Genomic DNA, 23021 nt, shown 5'->3' with positions numbered 1-23021 from the left:
TGTTTTACTATTTATTGTAATAAATTTTAGAGATAATTTTTTTTAAGTTATAATTTATTTTTTTATCTGCATATTCAACTTTTAAGAATAATTTTTTAATTTTTTAATTATAAATAGATTATTTTTTACTTTAATATATAATTTTTTATGAATTTTTTATTATGTAATTTATTTTAACAAAAATAAATTAATTTATGAAAATTTAAATTTAAATATATCATCTATAAAATTATATAAAAACTCAATTATATAAAATTCAATAGTTTCTTTCAAAACAAACTTTGGACACAAATAATAATATCTAATATATCATTTAACTAATACATGTTTTGGACAATATTTGTTTTGCTTTGGACAATGTTAGTTTTATTATTTTGTTTTAAAAAATTTAGTTTATAATTATGTTTATTACATATTTATAATTATAAAGACTTTAATGTTTGTAAATTTAGAAATTATAATTTTTTTATATCTTTAGAAATTATAAATTTATTGAAACGGTTGTGAAATTATATATATTGTTTAATATTTAATGGTTTATAAAAAAAAGATATTTAGCGGAATTGGCCCGCCAACTTACCGTTAGACAGGACGGGGGAGGAATTCAGGACTGCCTCACTAGGCAGGGCGGGGCGGGGCGGTCCATTCTGCCAAATGACAAGCTTTTGGCGGGGTAAAGCGGGCTTTTCTATTTGCCATCCCTAATGGGAATACAGACATAAGTACCTGCCCCATGAAACCTATTAAATACGCAAAAATATAAAATTATGAATTTATCCTAATTTATATATAAATAAATCTAATTCCTGCCTCCAATTTGAATTCTTCCTTTTTTCTTCCAGACTTTCTCTCTCTCTCTCTCCCATTATCATACCTAACTAGCAATAGAGATCTACTTTGAGACAATTTGAGAGGAGACTTATGGACTTCATCTGCATTAGGCTTTTAAGGTTGATTTTGCTTACATTGAAGTCTTAGTAGGCCCAAATATATATTGAATTAATATTTTGAATAATTATTATAACAAATACTATACTATTTAATATTATAACACTTAATATATATAAAATTTTGATATATTTACAAGAAAAATTTTAATTCAAATTAAAAATATTAATTATTTTTTTAGTTTTAAATATTATTTACTAATATAACGAAAAAATAAGAATAACAATAATCACTCACATAATTAAAATAGATAATCCTAATATATACATGACACTATATATATATATCAAAGATTATTATATATGATAAATAATTTTTTTCTTTTCTGTAATGACTATTTATATAATTTATTGAACAATTTTTTTATTTTAATTTTAATGAATTTAACATTCAAAAAAATAGTGTATAGTAGTCTAAATACTTACTTATCTTAATGAATTTAATGAATCTTAATATCTCAATTTTTTTATATAAGTAACTTAAGTCATCATCTAAGATAATAAATATAGTAGTCTAAATACCTACTTATTTATTAATAATAAAAAATATATAAATAGTATAAATTGATATTTTTTTAGTATAAAAGCAATAATAAAGATTAATAATTAAGTTAATTACATAATTAAAAATTATGAATAATTTTTAAATAATAATAAAAAATAAGATCATTATTTTCACATATTATAAAATTTATGAAAAATTTTTTGGATAATAAATCAATCATCAATAGATTATACATTAGTCCTGTCAAAAAAATTAAATATTAATACATTAGATAGTATATGTACTAATATAATATATATTATCGATTATTAAGTTTATAATTAATTTTTAAACCAATTTTTGGTAACTAAAATTTAAATAATTGAAATCATTAAATGCTGAATATTTTGTATGTAACCAATTTTATTTTTGTTTCTGAAATTAAAAAAGGATGAGTTGTTAATCAATTCTAAATTTAAATTTAGATTTGAGTAAGAAAATAAAAATATTTTAAATTTTATCTCACTAACTATAATTAATTTTAAGATAAGAAATTATTTTGTACATCATATATATTTTAGGATACTATGGTCATTTGCTATTTTTTAATGGTAAATATTTTCAAATAAAATAGTGTAAGAAATTAGAAGGAAATGTATTTACCAGTTCAAAGAATATTAATTTAATTTTTATTAGAATAAATTATATATTGAATAACAAAAGTTGTTATTGGTTTCTCTTCACATTTATTAATACTCAACGACGATGTTTCGGTACATCATGTTACCAAGAAATATTAATCGATCTAATAGCTTTTGTAATGACATAAGTTTATAAGTTTATAAATTTATAAATTTAAAAATTATTTCATAAAATGTGAAGTTTCAACAAGTAACAATGTTGATCATATTGTTTTGACTTTAAAAATAAATACGATACCAATAAATAAAATTGTCCCAGGTAAATTTCAACAAAGAAAAAAGTCTATAAGTACTACTATTACTGGGAAATTAATTTATTTTAAAGACAAATACAATTTTTTTTCTACGGATTACCTAATTCGAGAAGTCGAGAACTAATCCACCACAATTAATGCTCTATTTTAAGGGTATGCCGTTAGCTAATGGATTATTATACACACAAAGTGAGATTTAAACTTCAAATATTTACTTAAACGAACAAATGAGATGACCATTCAACTAATCTAAATTGATTAAAACAAATATTAATTATTTTAATATTTTTAAATTATAAAATATTTATAATAATAATTACTATATGTATTTTTTATTTAATTTTTTAATAAAATTTTTTTATATAATTTTATATATTATCCGTGCAGGGCACAGAAACATACACTAGTAACTATAAAAACATCAATAGGTCTTTGTGTTCGAAGCATTTTCATGGTATGACTTCTTCTTCTTCTTATGGTTCAATTATTATTATTAAGCAGCGGCGAATTTTCACCAAAAATACATGTGACCATCCAAAATTACATGGAAAAACACGAAGACTTAATAGTTCATTGTAAATCCAAAGAAGATGATCTTGGAGCGAGGCTGGTGAAGTATATGGATACATATGAATTTGGATTTCGACTTAATTTCTTTGGTGGCACACTTTTTTTTTTGTAGCTTTCAATTTCAAGGTGTGTGTCAGTGGTTTGAAATATATAATGAAGATAGGGACTGAAAAAAATGTAAACAATGTATTTATAAAATATATGAAAATGGACCTTCTAAGTATGTATCAAATAATACAGATATTTGGTATTCATAAAATTCAGATAGATGTTGATTTATTTTATATAAAGAGGAATGTTAGGGGGCAGTAATTTTGGTGTTTTGTAACCATTAATTAGCCATCAATAGTATTTTTAATGGTATGAGATTACATCTAATGGTATATAATGGTGGGAGATCTATCACTTTTATTTTGATAGTTAAGTGTTGGCCAGAAAATACAAAAGTTGCTGCCCCCTAGACTTTTCTTTATATAAATATTTTAGATAATAAATTTACAAGATCACTATCAATAGAGATGTTTTTAATAAATAAATTCTCGTTGAAATAAATTTGATATTGAAATAGGTCGTGTTACTTTATTTATTTATTATTTTATATGGTCTTGATTTAGACTGAGTGATTATTTTTTTATTCTTCTTACAAGTATCATTAGTTTCATTTAGATTAAAAAAAATAATTTTTTAATTAAATTAAATAACGAGGTTGAGAAAATATTTTTTTAGTCAGTATTTTGTCTTCATTCCATTTCTTTTTTTTTTGGCTTTCATAAACTCATAAATAACAATCATATTCTTTGCATTGTGACGAAAAACGTGATGAATATGTGTAACCATGAAATTAGACAATAACAAAATTTTGTATAATTGTTATTCAATAATCAACTTAGAAAATGGTATATTAAGCCTATTACTGATAATTTTTTCAATCATGCTACATAAAGTCATATACACTAAAATTCTATTACTAAATCAACCATCAATAATAAGTTTTTCAATGCGATTCTTCTAAATTTTTTTTATAGATATTAATTATGTATAATTTGTATTTTCTTGAAAATATATAGTTCTTAAAAGGACAAATTATATTATACACATTATGATGGTCATCTTTATCGTTACCACCACTTCTTTTAAATATTATTTATTGTAATAATGTATTTTTTTTTTAATTTAAGATTAAGATTCGAATTTGATACTTTTAAATAAAAAAAAAACTATATCATTTAAACTATAATTCGCTCCTTAACTTGTAATATTTCTTATAATAATGCATTATTATAAGGACATCATCTATGATATATATACTCTCAACCTATTACAGTACATAGTATAAAGATCAGTTATTTAATTAGCATGTATCTTCTCTATCTCCAATTGAATTGTTCACATTTTCCATGTCCCTTTAATTTGTTGATCATATATGTCAAGCCAATGATGACAAGCACCATTCCATTGAAATCTACAATAGAAAAGTAGTGTTCCACCAAAGACATTGTTTGAATATATTAACATCAATTAATTCTCATTAAAATTATTTAACATATCTTGAATATTATTATAGGATATTACGTATTTATTATTTTAATTCTCTTAACACCAATAAATACCTTTTTATATTATATCATTCCATACAATTAGAATACATACAAATCATTTCTTTATTGCTCTCTCTTACCTCTCTAATATGATATCAGAATTATAGTATCCTCGCTACAAAAAAGTTGTCAAATATCGTTAGGTTTAACGACGGAATAAATCCAACGGTATAATCCTCGTCGATAACTACTTACCGGCGAATTTTTTGCGTTCGACGCTAATTTTTGTAGAATTTAACGACGGAAAAGAAAAACTATGATAACGGAATCTATTATAATTATATAAAATCAATATTTAATGCATTATCAACTAATGAAAGTGAGGTATCAATTTTTCATGAATTTATTTTCCCTCCAAAATGAAAGCACTATTCTCTTTTCAAAATTTATTTTAGAAAAATATATTTATTATAATTATATTACAATATTACAATTAGTATTTAATAAATAATGCATGATTATACTAATTTATGAAAATATCTTTATTATAATTATATAAAATCAATATTTAATGCATTATTAAACAATTATGAATCAGAAATATTTTTAATATTTTTAATTATATTGAAACAATTCTAATTCTTATTTACTATACAATAATTTTATTATTGGTGTAAGACTCAGAATTTTCGAAAAACTTTATTGTGAACTAATTTCGATTTATTTATTCATTAAATATTTTAATTTCAGAAATTATTTTACTAAAGCTAACTAAATCAAATTTTGATAATTAAATTAGAAATTTTATCTAATTTTACAATTATTGGATAATTTTCATATTTAAATTATAAAGTTTAGAAATCGTAAAATAATAAGAATTTACATGATTTGATTTAAATAATTGTGATTTTAGAAATTAATACTTTAATTTTTGAGTAAAGAAAATTAATTATATTATCTATAGTTTTCGAATTAGAATTATTTATTTGAGAATAATTTGTAAATTGATAATTAAATAATATTTTTAATAAATATTAGTGTTGGATTACAATAGGTTTTTAATTATCCTATTACTCTTACTTTTATAAAATTATTATATTACTTATATGAATTTTATCCTAACTCTAAATTCCCAAATAAAACCCTAATTTTAATCAAATTAAACTATAACCCCCTCCTAATCTAACCTAACCACCGCCATTCCCTAACTCAAAGTCAGCTCCATCCCTTCAGAAAAAAATAAAAGAGAAAGAAAGAAAGAAAGAAAGAAACGAAGGAAAGAAAAAGGGAAACGGGGAAGGGGAAAATCAGATAGGAAGGAAGAAAGCACCGGAGAGGAGCCACCGCCGCACTACCGCCGCGCTGCTCAGGATTGTGTCCCGCTCGCTGCCGCACCGCACTTAGTGTCGTCCTTGCCGTCACAGCCGTGTCATCGTCACGCACAAGAGGAGGAGAAGGGGAGCGACGGGGAGAAGAGGAAGGGATGACGCCGTGACTGGGCTCGCCGCCATTGCGTCCCAGGAGCTTCCAGTTCCGTTGCCGCCGTTCGCGCTGTCAGCTCCAGCTCACGCCGTCACCGATCGCGAAGAGGGAGAGAGAGAGAGAGAGAGAGAGAGAGAGAGAGAGAGAGAGAGAGAGAGAGAGAGAGAGAGAGGGGAGACCCGTGCTCAGCCACCGCCGCGCCTCTGCCGCCGAGAAACTCCACTACCTCCACTGAGATTCACCATCGGTAAGGGTTTTTTAAGTTTGGTTTACCTTCATTTGAGATTCTAAAAACCTTATTGTCTCTGCGTGTTGGTTTTAGTTACCGTCGAAGAAGTTTCAGCCGCTGCCGTCGATTGTCACTAGGGAACAACCGCCGTGCCTCTGGTCGCCGGGATCACGGACTAGAGAGAAGGGAACTGCCTCTCCTATTGCTGCTGCTTCGTTCTTTTATCGTAAGCAGTCTCTGTTTCCAGTTCTATTGAATTCATTTCTGTTTTTGATTCCATTGAGTTTGAATTCTCTATTTTGCTGTAACCATGGTCACTGTTGCTGGAATTACTGATGCCGCTCTTGTTGCTGGTTGGATTAACCACCATAGCTATTCTGCATTACCTTCACTTTCCATTATTTCTGTCAGGTCCCGTTCTTGCCGGTGATGGCCGTTGGATTTGCAATAGCTCCAACTTTTATTTTCCTCTTGATTCGGTGAGTCTTTCTTGTTTTGGAACTCTCGCTGTTAGCGATTCGTTATAGTTTATTGAGGATTTTGCAATGTTATTTGCTATTTGATTGAGTTTCGGTTATTTCTTATTACGATTAGAGTAACTATGGTTGCTGCAAAAGTGGTTTGGAACTGCGGTTGTGGTTGCCGCTGTGATGAGTCGGGGGAAAAAGGGATTCAACGCATTTAATTATGCGGATTGCGAATAATTGAGGTAGGAGTTTTTCTTAAAATCTATTTTACATTACAGAGTTGTGATAAATAGATATTGACGCAAAATGATATACTTATGTGATTATATTTGTCATGTGGATGTGATGGTTTGTTGGATTGGATTATTGGGTGCTTGATTGCGTGAGTGGTGTATGGTTGTTGGTAAAAACTGGTTTGAAATGTTATTTACTTGATTATTGTGAAATGTGGATTTTCTTGGTTTTAGAATTTACTTGGTAATATAAATGAATCGATTTTGGAAATAATTTGAGATATGAAAATAAATTGATTCTGGGAGCGGTTTGATTTTGAGTTGGTCTGATTTTATAAATGATTTAATATTTGAGCTGATTTGATTTTAAAAAGAGTTCTATTGCTGGAAAATTGGTTTGTTTTGAAAAATAAACTGATATTGGAACTGGTTCAACTGTGGAACATGTTTGAGATTTGGAAATGGTTGAGAAAAGGTTTGAGAAATGTTTGGATGGGACCCAAAAAGGGTGGTAGTGTCTGAGTTTTAGAGGAGATGTTGTCGAAATTTTATAAAATTGGAAGTTTTATTTGAAGTAATTAATTAAAAAGATTTGTTTTTAAACATTATATGTTTTAAGATTGATTTATTTATCAAAGAAAGAATTATGTTTTGAATTGGGATTGTTAATGGATGGAATGGAAAGAAGAATGATGAGAATTTTCTTTGAAATATGGTTTTTGAATGAATTTGGAAACAAGATTTGGATTAATGAATGATGATGATGTTGAGAATGATGAGAAAATTGAGATATAGATTGAGAATGTTGAAATATGATCTTTGAATTATTCATCTGGCTTATGAATTTGAATTATCTGAGATACGAGGTTCCCTGGATAAAGTACCATGGCTTGCCACCATGTGTACCAGGTTGAAAACTCGATACTCTGTTGACCCTACGACGTAAGTGTGACCGGGCACTATATAAATTCCCGGGAATGTTACCCCCATTGAGTAATATTGATTATTTGAGAAAAGCTATGCATAGACTCTTGGGGATGCACGTCGGGGGACAGTCTAAGGACAATTCAAACTTATCAGGTTGGCTGGATAACTGACAGATGAGCCTCATCAGCCATAGGACAGGCATGCATCATATGCATCTGTATGCTTTGCTTGGGTTTGAACTAGTTTTGGTTTGCCTAATTGCTAAACTGTTCTTAACTGCTACTTGAACTATTTGCTGTAAGTACTACCTACTTGTACTTTCCTTGTCTGTCTTGCCTGTGTTTGCCCTGGCATGGTACATTTGAGAATGAACTTTGGTGCTGAATTAATGATTGTGTTGTTTGATTGCGTGGTTGATTTTCTGATTGAGATTTTCTTATAAGAAAGGAAAGGTTTCGAATTTCTAAAAGATTAAACATTGTTTCTTCGAAAAGGTTTTGAACGATTATCTATTGGTTTTTAAAAGATTCATAAGGCAATGATAATCACTGAGCTTGAAAACGGTTTTCTTATTAGATATCTTCTTATGACAACTTTGAAACTCCGTGGTGAGACCGTGTGGTTAGGTTCTCACCCCCCTACAACTTTACCTTTTCAGGAACCAGATGAAGATGCATTAAGAAGAGTTATACTGTGTTTGGTTTATATGCTCATATGTTAATTAGATTATTTTCTTTCCTCGTCTTTGTTATTACAAGTTTTTATAAGAGGGATAGGAGTTGTATGTTTTATTTGTATAATATATTATGAGATATTATGTAAGGAGTCTTGTATATGAATCTATGCCTGCTTGTATTTTTCTTAAGATAAAGTATTTATTTCCTGGTTTTCAAAGAAATCAGCAATACATGTAGTGTCGAGTCACATGCTCCTATTTTAATATTTAATATGTAAAGTAGTCGTAATACTTCTTGCTATCAGAGTAGCACAGCCAGAAACGTGACTTCTAATAATGAGAGTGTTACAATTGGCAAGTTGTTACGTTAATAATGACCAATTTATAATAATAATAATAATAATAATAATAATAATAATAATAATAATAATAATAATAATAATAATAATAATAATAATAATAATAATTAAATACTAAAATAATTGCCAAATATTATCTACCTAGCTTCAATTAGTTAACAAATTTAGTTTTAATTGTTATATTTTATTTTCTACATAATTATATTAATGGTCAATTATTATACACCAAATTAGCATTTAATACATAATTATATTAATTTTCAGTAATTTTAATTTTCAATCATTGTAATATAATTTCAAATTAATCATAATTTCTTGCGAGCTGATATTGATATCTACCTTAAAAAAGTAAACAAAAATCTATAATTTTAATCATGATAAAAATGTATATGATATGATAATGACTTATCCAATCACGACAAATATATGATGTATAAGGTAAATAATAAAAAATTAACTTAATAATAACTAATTTATATAATTTTTTTGTTCTAATAAAGGCTATATATATAGTGTTTTTTATGGTTTGTGAGTCTAGATCTAAGAGTCGACTCATTTTTTTTTAATTTATTATTCTTCCTTGACTACTTCATAGAATAAGAATGTAGTCTTCGTTTTTCATCGAAATTGATCATTTTAAGGTAAAATTTATAATTTTTATAGTATTTTTTATATACTTATTCTATTACATTATTCTTTTGATAATTTAATGATTGTTCTTACTCTAACTTATTCTTTTTGTCTAATGTTCCAGTGCAATTATTTTTTGTCGCAATCATTTACAGTGCACCACATCCATTAAATACCATCTCAAGTTGTATTCACTTATTCAAGTTCTAATTATATGGATGTAAGCGTCCAGCGGCAGTAAACTCTATTTTACTGAAGGATTGGATCTACTCACATATTATGACCAACCTAATAGAATGTGGGTAAAGTTAATTTTCTTGGGAGCAGCTCGATTTTTTATTAAGGAATTGTTTTCACGGAGCTTTGTAGACCAAGTTCAAGTTCCATCCCCTCCATGCTTTCTACGTCTGCCCGAAAATATTCGAAGTTGTAAACCCCGTTAAATTAGTAAATAATTAGTCAATAAATAATTTTTAATAAAGAAAATGAGAAATGTAAATATTATATTAAATTAGGATAGAGCTCATCAAAATAAAAATTTTAACACTAATTTCAAAGAATTCGGCTCAAGATTGGACCGAATAGGCCGAACCGATTAAACCAGGCCCAAACCAGGCCCATGGGCCTAACCGGCCCAGCACTTAAGTGAACCCAAGCCTCTCTTCTTCCCCAATTCAGCAGAAGCAGCGCTGAAACACAATAGGGGAGTGGAGAAGAGAAACTTTCCTTAACCCTTACATTGATTTCAAATCATCGTATCTCCTCCGTCCGAACTCCGATCGCCGCACCGTTTGCGGCCACATGACCACCGCGTTGAGCTCTATGTTTCTACCAGAACAATTTTATAGGTAATTCACTTATTCACTCTCAGCCTCTTCTTCCCCCAATTTTCGAAAATTAGGTAGTGGTGTTGAATTTTTTTTGCTTTTTGATGTTTTAGGATCTAATTAGCTTGAAGAAAACGTTTACTCTTGCTTATACGAAGCTTGGGTAAAGTGAGGATACCATAAATTCTATTTGATATTCTGAATTTGTGCTTTGGATATTAAATTGGGTATATATGTGTTATAAATGTGTATTAGGTTGTAAATAAATAATTTGAGCTTGAAATTGTGGATATTAGAACTTAGAGGAAGCTGTTTTATTGAACTTTTGGAGGCTGTGTTTATTTTAGTAAGTTTCCTTGGGCAATACACGAAAAATCAGCCAAAATATGGTTTAGGTTTCTTGCCTTTAATATATAATGTTCTGTGAAAACTTAAGCTAGATGACCATAGGATAGGTTGGAATGTGTGTGCATGTATTTATTGCTTAGCGTCTTGTTAAGAAGTATGCTTTGGTTTGATGCTTTGTGGCTGGTTGGTGATGCTTGATGGATTGTTATTTAGTGATTTGAAGATATAAATATATGAATTTAGGACTTATGAGCTATGGCTTTGGTTGATGGATTTTGGGAAGTGTATGTATATTATAGTTGATTTGAGGTATGAATTATTATGGTGGTTATTTTGACAATAAGGAAGGATATACCATGTTGACAATTGTAGGTTTGGTAATGAAAGGAATGAGATTTTTGGAATGAAATGAGGTTTAGGAAGTTTGTGAAATTTTGGTTTTGGGCCAAACTTCGGTGAGCTATAATTTAGCATCCGGACCCCCCAAATGGTTTCAAACTTATTTTGATAAAAAATGGGTCTGTGAAGTTTATGCCGTTCGAAGAACAGATAAAAAGCGATTTAAAATGATTAAGTTATGCTCGACGAAAGTTTTGGTTTGGAATAGGTAATTCTGCAGTTTTCTACTGAATCAGATTTTTGGAAAAAATGTACGACCACGCGTACGCGTGGCATGGAATCTTTTACTATGCGTACGCGTAATGAACAAGCAAGCATGTCCATGCGTACGCATGTCCCACGCATACGCGTGACATGAAGTATTCACCTACGCGTACGCATGACAAAGGGATGCGCGCGAGAGCTCTCTTTTTACACTCCCACGCATACGCGTGGCCCCTATTCCAGCAAACATGGTTTTCTGAGTTTTAAACCCTATTTCAAACTTCTAAACCTCTATTTTTATTCCTTTAGTCATACAATAGTATTAAATTTGATAATCAAATGAAGTTAGGAAGTGGGGATAAGTTGGAGGTGAAGTAAAGCAAAAAAAGTGATGAATTGAATATGAATGTTATGAATGATTATGTATAATACTTGGCTTGATTAATTAAATGATCTGAGATACAAGATTCCCTGGGTAAAGTTCTGTGGCTTGCCACCACATGTACCAGGTTGAAAACTCGATACTCTGTTGACCCTACGTGTAACACCCTAACTACCAAAGCTCACGCTTCCGGCTGCGCAACTCTGATAGCTCGGACATTACTACGACACTTATACTATTTAATACTAAAATATGAGCCTGTTTAAAACTTTAAACCGCAATACTGCTCCCAAGAATACTTTTGCTATACAACGTACATCCATACATACCATACAATTTACAGAAACTCATAAAGAGTACATCCATATATATATACATACATATATATAAATAATATTACAAACATTATCTAATACAATTCCTATCCCTCTTACAGAAAATCTCAAGATAAAGGCGAGGGTATAATAAACCATAACTAAAACAACACAGAGCATCTCAACAACAACTAGATAAACTCTTCATGACTTCTGCGCCCATATCCTAAAAGGGAAAAAATGTAGGGGGTGAGAACATCATCCTCGAAAGGGTTCTCAGTAGAGGGTTTTTGGGAATTACTGTAATAGGATACGTGAAGATAAACTGTACCAGTGATTAATAACTGTCTTATGCCTCTTTTCAAAAACAACGGTTTACAATAAAAGTAAAGTCGAAAATCTTTTCTGAAAGAGAAACCATTCAATTCTCAACAACTCAAAAGCCTTTCAAAACGGTTATCTGTGCTGAACCAAAATAGCCTTTCATATCTTATTCCAAACCAGAAACACAAAACCGAAATCAACCATCGGTTCATTTCATTCCATCCACGGCCCTAGACCCAAACAATCCAACCATCAACCAATCACCACAGTCCAACAGAGTCTCAGTAGCAAACACAAATAGGAAGATGCAAGCACAAACAAACAGTTACAGCAAGTAGAACAATTAGCAGTTAATCACATAGGCAAACCAAGTACAGTATGCACACCCAAACAATGTCACATAGATTCATATGATGCATGCCTGTCCCTAGTGGCTGATGATATCATCTGTCGGTTATAGAGCCAACCCGACAAGTCCTGGTAGCTAACCATTGGACTGTCCCTCTGTCGCGCATCCCCAACTCGAGTTATACTCATTATAAACTTGATCAAAATCATGATCCATATCTATCACCTTCACTGGTGAATATTTACGGGGGCGAGCTCATCCGGGATTTTCACAGTGCCCGGCCACACTTACGACATAGGGTCAAAAGAGCTTCGAGTCTCAACCTGGAGCAAGTGGTGGCTAGACACTGCTTTCTCCCAGGAAAACTCTTATCTCCAATAGTAGAAGTACAAATCTCAATTATCAATAATTCAGCATATACATGCATTCATTCTCATCCATGGATCAACATCCATCTCAGCCATCCGGCTCATGGTTCAGTCCAGAACCAGCCAATATTCATAGCATACACAGCCATTCCGGCTCACGGTTCAATCCATAACCAGCCAATATTCATAACATACACAGCCATTCCGGCTCACAACAAAACAGCACTTCCACATTCAACATCATCAATTCGTAAAATCGGCATTTAAGCCATAAATCACTTTTTCTCAAATCGTTTCACTTTGAAATCAAGTTTCAACTCTTTTCAGCCTTGGCTTTTAGAAATCTCGTTTCTCAAATCATCTCAGGCTCATAAGCCAAATTTACTCAAAGTGAGTTGATAAACCACTATTTTATGGTTTACAATGTGTTTAATTATGTGGTTTTATCATGGTCTTTACCCACTTATTCATATAATTAGCATGCATTTATATTTCCTTCCTAAAATTATTACATGATTGAAAACTCACTTCCTGGAGACCTTTAATTAGGTATTTTAATCCTCCTTTATTCCATTCGATGCCGTGATCTGTGTGTTAAGTGTTTCAGGCTTTATAAGGCATGAATGAGTGGGAGATTGGGAAGGAAGCTTGCAAAAATGGAACGAATACAAGAAATTGAGGAGATGACCAGCGAGAAGTGACGCGACCGCGCGGAATAGAGGAATTCGCAGTGACTCGGCCGCATGAGTGACGCGGACGCACGGATTGGAAAAGCAGAAGCGACGCGGAGGCATGGACAACGCGCCCGCATGAAAAAGAAAAACGCCGAATGACACGTCCGCGTGAATGACGTGTCCGCGTGACGTGCGCAATCTGCAGAATTTTAAAAGTCGCTGGCAGAGTTTCTGGGCCGGATTTCAACCCAGTTTTCGGCCCGAAATTACAGACTAGAGTCAGAGAACATGCAGAAACGGGGGACACAATTCATTCTACATAATTTTTAGTTTTAGATCTGGATTTACTCCTCCCCTAGGTTTTTATCACTTGACATTCATAATTAGGATTTTTTGGGAAGATTTTAGCTTTAGCTTTTGAGAAGAGTCTACCTCCGGTACTAGTCATCTTATTTTTGTTATTTACCTTTTATATTTATTCTTCCATATTCTTACTCCCTCTAGAGTTGACTTTGGCTTATTTTTATAAGTTATTAATATAGACCATTTTTATTTTCAATTAATCCTTTTATTTTTATTTATCATGTCTTCTTTTATTTTCACCATTAATTCTGTGAATTTTATAATTATGATGAGTGAGTAGTTCCATGACTTGATTGGGGGATGATTGAAAGGAACCCTTGAGTTGAACTACTCAAAAGAGAAATTATAATTGGGTCTATTGTTGAATCACCCTCTAATCATTAACTCTAGTCCTTCCCAAGGGAGAGGATTAGGACTTATGACTAGAAACAGATTTTCAACTTGCTTGACTTTCCTTTACCTAGTAAGGGTTAACTAAGCAGAGTAACTTCCAATTATTAATTAATCTTGAGAGTATTTCAACAAGAATAGGGCTTCCAACTAATCTACCCCCACTCAAGGCTTTTATTTAGAATTAATTAAATTCTCTATTTTAATTTCCTATTTACCAACTCAACCACTTTTGAAAACACCCGATTGATGAAATAGCACATCTCTCTGCAACTCGTTGGGAGACGACCTGGGATTCATACTCTCAGTATTTTAATTTTCAATATTGTGACAACCCCTTTTAAATTGATAAGCGAATTTTCGGCTGGTTAAGGACTATACTTGCAACGTATTCCTATTAATAAATTCTTAACTCGCCAATTTCGCACGTCAATTTTTTGGCGCCGTTGCCGGGGAGTTGCAACAGTGTGCTAATTTATTGATTGGTATTTATTTTAATTGCAATTTTTCTTTTCATTTTGTCACTATGAGCTGTACATTTCTCTCGTTAAATGACGCGTTCACTTCCTGATCCAAGCTTGCCAGTATTTGACCCTGAGATTGAAAGAACTCTTTCACGTATAAGGCAAGCTCGGCGTCGGCGACTCCTCTTTGAGGACGAACCTGAACCGTCATCTAAGGAAGAAACAAGCTCCCTTTCTACTGATCCAGTTCATTTACGTGCAGGTGACATGGCAGCGCCCAGAAGAGTCACTATCCAGGCACACCACCCAGCAGTAGCTGTAGATTTTGAAATAAAGTCTTCACTACTCAACTTGATGCCCAAGTTTCATGGCTTACCTGCTCAAGAGCCTATCAAGCATCTTAGGGATTTCTAGACTGCTTGTTCTACTGTTAAGCGTGATGGCACTGATGAAATCTCCATTCTGTTGAAAGCCTTTTCGTTTTCTCTGGAAGGAAAGGCAAGAGAGTGGTACTACACTCAACCCGGAGCAACTGTTTCCAACTGGGATACACTTAGGAGAGAGTTTCTGGAGAAATTCTTTCCAGCTGAAGTTGCCGATAAGCTGAGGAAGGACATGTCTATGACCGTTCAGGATGAATCTGAGACCCTCTATGAATACTTGGAATGCTTCAATAATCTTCGAGAAGCATGCCCCCATCATATGATTGACAAGATAGTGTTGCTCGGTTACTTTACACAGGGTTTGAAATCTCAAGATAGGACCACACTGGAAGGTGCTAGTAATGGTTCTATGAAAAAGTACAAGACTACGGAAGAAGCATGGCAATTGATCAGCGACTTAGCTGACTCTACTAGGAATCACAGGCAGAAACAAAGTCGGTCGAGAGCTGTTGTAGAGGTATCCACTAGTAAAGAGACTGCTGCTATAGCTCAGAGCTTATGTAAAATGACTAACTTGCTGAAGCAGATGCAACTGAATTAACAACAGCCTCAGCAAGTTCAGCCTTCTCCACCACAGCACAGCCAGCAATTGGTTCCACAAAGAGTATGCAGAATCTGTGCAGATTACAGTCACTATACCGATGAGTGTCCGCAACTCCAACCAGAAGACAACACTGTAGCAGCCACGCATAACTTTCATGACCGCCCCAATCAAGGGTACAATCAAGGTGGCAACTATAACCAAGGATGGCAGGATAACTCTAACCAAGGTTGGAGAGACAATTCTAACCAGGGTTGGAGGGACAATTATAACAGAAGAGGCAGATATAACAATGGAAATCAGAGGTGGAATAACAATAACAACTTCAGACAGCAGAATTAGAATCAGACCTATAGAGTACCTCATTTAAGACAGCCTCAAGCATCTCAGCAGACCTCTCAGATCACTTACCCCTCTTTATCTCCTAATGATGAGTTACTACAATCTATTGATCAGAGACAACAGGCCATGGAAAACAACCTTACTTCTACCTTGAATGGTTTGAATTCTACTTTGCAAGCCCTTGTCTCACAGATTGGATCAATGAACAACTCCAACAACCAGTCCTCAAGCTCTGGTGGACTCCCCTCTCAACCATTACCCAACTCAAAGGGTGGTATTAATGCCATCACCCTAAGGTCCGGAACCACACTGCAAGAGAGGAATCAGGAAGAGCCAAATCCACCTGAACACACCTCAGTTGAAGAGGTAGTGGAAATAGAAGATGTTGAAGAAGAAAAGAGCATACAGGACATGGCTGAAGAAGAAGACACCAAATCACAGAGAGAAGCACCATAGGGCGCAGACACTATAGAGGACGCCGTTCCTATTCCATTTTCACAACTTGCTAGGAAGCCCAGGAAGCAGTTGGAACCTGATCCCAAGATGGTAGAAATCTTCAAAAAGGTTGAGGTAACTGTTCCCTTTTTTGATGTCATTCAACAGGTACCTAAATATGCAAAGTTTCTAAAGGATTTATGCATACATAAAGATAAAATTAATGAATTAGAAAATATTCCTTTAGGTAGTTCTATATCTACTTTAATGGGAAATATACCTAAAAATGTAGTGATCCAGGTCCATGCATGGTTAACTGTACCATTGGATGTATGATATTTTCTGACTGCATGTGTGATTTAGGAGCATGTGTTAGTATAATGCCTTTATCTGTATATGATGTTTTGAGGCTCCCTCCCTTAAAAAGGTCGGCAGCTCGTTTTGTGTTAGCAGATAAAAGTATTATTACAGTGGCTGGAGTTGCTGAAGATGTATTACTGGGTATCAAAGGTCTCACTTTCCCCATTAATTTTTACATCCTGGAGATGCCCCAAAATGACTCAGAGAAGCCATCATCAATCCTACTCGGAAGACCTTTCTTGAAGACCTTGAAGTTCAAATTAGATGCTTTTGCAGGCACTTACTCTTTTGAAATAGACGGCCGAGTAGTAAGCTTCAATCTGAATGGAGTTATGAAGCAACCTCCAGAAGACCGTTCTATCTTCCAGTGTGACATCATAGATAAAACCGTAGCTGAAGTTCACCAGGAAGAGTTTGAAGATAAGTACATAGGACAAGGTCCAAGTGTGGGGAATTCCGAGGACAATGCAGGTACTCTACCACTGCCACCAGTTCCAGATAATCCAGAGCCATACCATGAGCAAAAGCTAGAATTGAAACCCCTTCCTCCACACCTCAAATATGCTTACCTCGAGAACAAGCAGAAGTTTCCAGTTATCATTGCACATGACCTCACTTCTCAGCAGGAAGAGCAGTTACTTAGTGTGCTGAGGAAGCACAAGAAAGCAATTGGGTGGAGTTTAGCAGACATAGTAGGCATCAACCCTCAAGTTTGTGAGCACATGATATTTTTAGAAGAAGGAGCAAGACCTGTTCGTCAACCCCAAAGAAGACTAAACCCCACTATTTTAGAGGTTGTCAAGAAGGAAGTGACCAGACTATTAGAGGCATGTATTATCTACCCCATCTCAGACAGTGAATGGGTGAGCCCAGTGCAAGTGGTGCCCAAGAAGTCTGGAGTCACTACAGTGAAGAATGAGCACGGAGAGCTCATAGCAACCAAAGTACAGAATGCCTGGAGGGTCTGCATTGATTACAGGCGTCTCAACCAAGCTACTCATAAGGATCACTACCCTCTTCCATTCATTGATCAAATGCTGGATCCCCTGTCAGGTAAATCACATTATTTCTTTTTAGATGGTTACACAGGCTATTTCCAGATTCATATAGCTCCCGAGGATCAGGAAAAGACTACCTTTACATGTCCTTTTGAGACTTATGCTTACAAGAGAATGCCCTTTGGCCTGTGCAATGCACCAGCTACTTTCCAAAGGTGCATGATGAGTCTTTTCTCTAATCTTATTGAGGAGTGTATGGAGGTTTTTATGGATGATTTTAGCATTTATGGTGATTCTTTTAACCTTTGCTTGGATAGTTTATCTAGAGTATTAGATAGATGTGTCAGTACAAACCTTGTATTGAATTTTGAAAAATATCATTTTATGGTTAAACAAGGAATCGTACTGGGACATGTTGTATCTAATACTGGCATTTCTGTAGATCCAGAAAAGGTGGATGTTATTTCTAGTTTGTCTTACCCCTCTTCTGTGAGGGAAGTCCGTTCGTTCCTTGGCCATGCAGGTTTCTACCGAAGATTCATTAAGGACTTTAGTAAGGTAGCACTTCCCCTATCCAGATTACTGCAGAAAGATATCGAGTTCGAGTTCAGTGAGGATTGCAAACAAGCGTTTGATAAGCTGAAAACCGCCCTGACTCAAGCTCCAATTGTGAGAGGACCAGACTGGAGCCAGCCATTCGAAATCATGTGCGATGCTTCCAACCATGCAGTAGGAGCAGTACTGGCTCAGCGTGAAGGTAAGGATCCTTTTGTTATTGCTTACGCGTCTAAAACTTTAGACGCTGCTCAGTCCAACTACACTACTACTGAAAAAGAGCTTCTTGCTATTGTTTTTGCTCTGGATAAATTCCGAGCCTATTTACTTGGTACTAAGGTAGTAGTGTATTCAGACCATGCAGCTCTAAAGTATCTATTAGCTAAAAAGGAATCCAAACCAAGGCTTATACGTTGGATACTGCTGCTACAAGAATTTGATTTAGAAATAAAGGATAGGAGTGATACCCAGAATCTAGTGGCAGACCACTTAAGCCGCCTTGAACACATTAAGGATGACTCCACTCCTATATCTGATAATTTTCCATTTGATAACCTACAAGCAGTATCTGCGTTAACCCCTTGGTATGCACCTGTAGCTAATTATCTAGTTAGCCGCACTTTTCCTCCACAATTTACTAAGCACCAAAGAGACAAGCTGAAAAGCGAGTCTAAATATTATATATGGGATGACCCATATTTATGGAGATGTGGCGCTGACCAGGTAATTAGAAGGTGTGTGCCTCAATCAGAATTCCAGTCCATTTTAGAGGCCTGTCACTCATCTGAGAGTGGAGGACATTTTGGCCCCCAAAGAACAGCTAGAAAAATCTTAGACTATGGATTTTGGTGGCCCACCTTTTTTAAAGACGCTGCTGAATTTTGTAAATCTTGTCCCCCATGCCAGAGGTTTGGTAATATATCCCAGAGGAATGAAGTGCCTCAACAAACTATGCTTTTCTGTGAAATTTTTGATGTCTGGGGCATTGACTTCATGGATCCATTTCCAAATTCTAATGGCCACCTCTATATATTGTTAGCTGTAGACTATGTTTCTAAATGGGTGGAAGCGATTCCTACCCGTACTAATGATGCTAACACTGTTGTTTCCTTTGTTAGAAACCACATTATTTGTCGCTTTGGATCACCACGAGCAATTGTGAGCGATCAAGGCACCCATTTTTGTAACAGGAGACTAACAGGATTACTGAAGAAGCATGGGATAATTCATAAAATAGCAACAGGCTACCATCCTCAGACTAATGGGCAAGCCGAGGTGTCTAACAGAGAAATAAAGCGCATCTTACAGAAGATAGTCAAACCTCATAGAAGAGACTGTAGCACCAGACTACAAGATGCACTATGGGCATACAGAACAGCATACAAGACACCCATTGGGATGAGTCCTTTCCGTTTAGTCTATGGAAAGGCTTGTCACCTTCCAGTTGAGGTGGAGCACAAAGCTTTTTGGGCAGTAAAGGAAGTTGCAACTGCAAGAATTGGAGAGCCTTCGCCTAGAAGCTTATGAGAACTCAAGACTGTACAAGGAGAAAATGAAGGCTGTACATGATCAACACATCAAGAGAAAGGAGTTCCAACCTGGGGATTTGGTCCTTCTTTACAACTCTAGACTGAGGCTCATGCCAGGCAAACTGCGATCAAGGTGGGAAGGTCCATATAGAGTCGAGAGGGCTGAACCGTACGGAGTTTTCCATCTAAGTCACCCTTCAAGCTCTGAACTCATCAAGGTTAATGGACATTATTTGAAGCTCTACCATGGTGAGAAGGCAACGAAAAACAAGGAGTTAGAGATCTTCCTCCTGGAGGATCCACTCGCAACTGAAAACTGAGCTACTGAAGCGTCCAACTTAAGGACGTTAAAGCAAAGTGCTAGGTGGGAGACAACCCACCACGGTATGATCGTTCCTCTTCTTCTCCTTCTCTTCCCTCATCTATAACTCTTCTCCATACTACTGCCTATATCTTGCACCTCATCTGCATCCTGCATTTGCATATAAAAAAAAAAAATTTACGCACGCGACGCGTAAGCGTCACTAGTGCATTTTGAAGAAAGGGGAATTGAATAGAGAGTCACGCGAGAGCGTGGCTGGAGGCGTGCCTTTGGCACAAATCATCCCATGCGACCACATCGTCGACGCGTCCGTGTCAAGTGCGAAAACTGGCCTCCCACGCGTCCGCATCACTCACGCGGCCGCGTGATCTGAACTTCGACGTAACATGGGTGCACGACCGAAAGTTGTGCTAGTGGTGCTGGATCGGTGCTGAACGCACAAATTCTTTCCACGCGGAAGCATGGCTTGCGCGTCCGCGTCATATCCATCTACTGGCCACTCACGCGAGCGCATGATCCACGCGTTCGTGTCGCCCAAAATTTGGCAAAAATATAAATTCGAACAGAAAGTCGTGCAAGCGCGAGGCTGCCCTCGCGCCAGTAGCATAACCTGAGTCACGCGTCCGCGTGACCGACGCTTCCGCGTCGATTAACTTAATGCACCTTCGCGCGAACGCGTCACCCACGCGTTCGCGTCGCTTGCGCCGCAAAACTTATCCTAATTTGCCAAATATCTTATCTTTCTCTTCCCCCAATCCTACTTTTTCTTTTCCCTCCTTATTTCTTTCTTCCCCCTTCTTCCTTCTTCCCTCCTTCTCACTTTCTACTTTCTCTCTCTCTTCCCACCATTATCAAGGTTTTTTTTTCTTTTCTTCTTCCCTCCTAACTTTTCTATTCTTCTTCTTTATTTATGTTTTCTTCTTCCTTTCTCTTTCTTTTTACTTTCATTGCATATGTTTTCTTTTTCTTTCTTTTTTTATTGGTGTTGGAAATCTATTTGGTCATTGTGGATTGTTGCAAAATTGTTTGGCAATATTATTTTTAAAGGGTTGCTTGCATGTTCAATTTATTATTTTCATTGGATTATTTACCATGCATGCTATGTGTTTGTGAAAAAGCCCATATGGCATCATGCACTTTTCTACATTATTCTATTCTACTATTCAATGCTTGCTTTTCACAAATTCCCTTTACCATTTTATTAATTGAATTTAATTGTCAATACAAAGGCGATAGTTTGTTACAAAGTGATGCTTGATCTATGCTACTCATGCCCTTGCCGGCATGCCAATAAACATCTTGCATCTACTTACCCTCTAATGCACTTATTTTATTCCCTTTGATGAACTTTTCACATGTTGTCATGACCATGTGTTCCCTTCATTCATCTTTACCGTGTATTGACTATCACTCACTCAACCCTCTCTCTTGCTTTATCTCTTTAAATTTAATTTACTTTCTCTTCCCTTTTTTAGAATGGCCACTAAGAAAGGCAAAGAGAAAGCTACCCCTAAACCCACAGCAAGAAAAGGAATGAAGAGAGCATTAGTGGCAGAGCCTTCTTCAACTGCAGTCAAGCCCTCAACAAAAAGAATTAAAAGGATTATCAAGGTTGATGAAAAGGAGAGATCCTTCTGGTGCACGAAATTGTTACATATTACTCTCTTACAACTTCGCACAACTAACCAGCAAGTGCACTGGGTCGTCCAAGTAATACCTTACGTGAGTAAGGGTCGAATCCCACGGAGATTGTTGGTTTGAAGCAATCTATGTTTATCTTGTAAATCTCAGTCAGGATATAATATCAATAATAATTTTTAGTTTGAATTGTAAAAAGTAAAAGGGCAGAACACAAATTATACTTGTATGCAGTAATGGAGAATATGTTGGAGTTTTGGAGATGTTTTGTCTTCTGAATCTCTGCTTTCCTCTCTCTTCTTGTTCACGCACGCACGTCCTCCTATGGCAAGCTGTGTGTTAGTGGATCACTGATGAGCGGATATTTTATACGCTTTTTGGGGTTAATTTCATATAGTTTTTAGTATATTCTAGTTAGTTTTTAGTTTATTTCCATTAGTTTTTAGGAAAAATTCATATTTCTGGACTTTACTATGAGTTGTGTGTTTTTCTATAATTTCAGGTATTTTTCTGGCTGAAATTGAGGGAGCTGAGCAAAAATCTGATTCAGGCTGAAAAAGGACTGCTGATGCTGTTGGATTCTAACCTTCCTGCACTCAAAGTGGATTTTCTGGAGCTACAGAACTCGACATGGCGCGCTTCCAATTGCATTGGAAAGTAGACATCCAGGGCTTTCCAGCAATATATAATAGTCTATACTTTGCTCAAGGATAGATGACATAAACTGGCATTCAACGCCGGTTCTCTGCCCAATTCTGGCGTCCAGCGCCAGAAAAGGATTAAAAGTTGGAGTTCAACGCCAGAAATGGACCCAAACCTGGCGTTGAACACCCAAAACAGCCTTATGCACGTGAATTGCTTAAGTCTCAGCCCCAGCACACACCAAGTGGGCCCCAGAAGTGGATCTCTGCACCATCCATCATAGTTTACTCATTTTTTGTAAACCTAGGCTACT

At 34.8% G+C, this 23021-nt stretch overlaps 1 pseudogene; it reads left to right on the top strand.

The window, feature by feature from the left end:
* The first annotated feature begins 16640 nt into the window (after nucleotides 1–16640).
* LOC148569285 (uncharacterized) overlaps nucleotides 16641–23021 on the top strand; it is a 36936-nt pseudogene continuing 30555 nt past the window's right edge.

This window comes from Arachis ipaensis, chromosome B4 (genome assembly GCF_059453495.1).
Source record: "Arachis ipaensis isolate K30076 ecotype BB chromosome B4, ASM5945349v1, whole genome shotgun sequence".
In the NCBI taxonomy this organism is placed as follows: Eukaryota; Viridiplantae; Streptophyta; class Magnoliopsida; order Fabales; family Fabaceae; genus Arachis; species Arachis ipaensis.
Note: the sequence above shows the minus strand (reverse complement) of the source record. Positions and strands in the feature narration are given on the sequence as shown.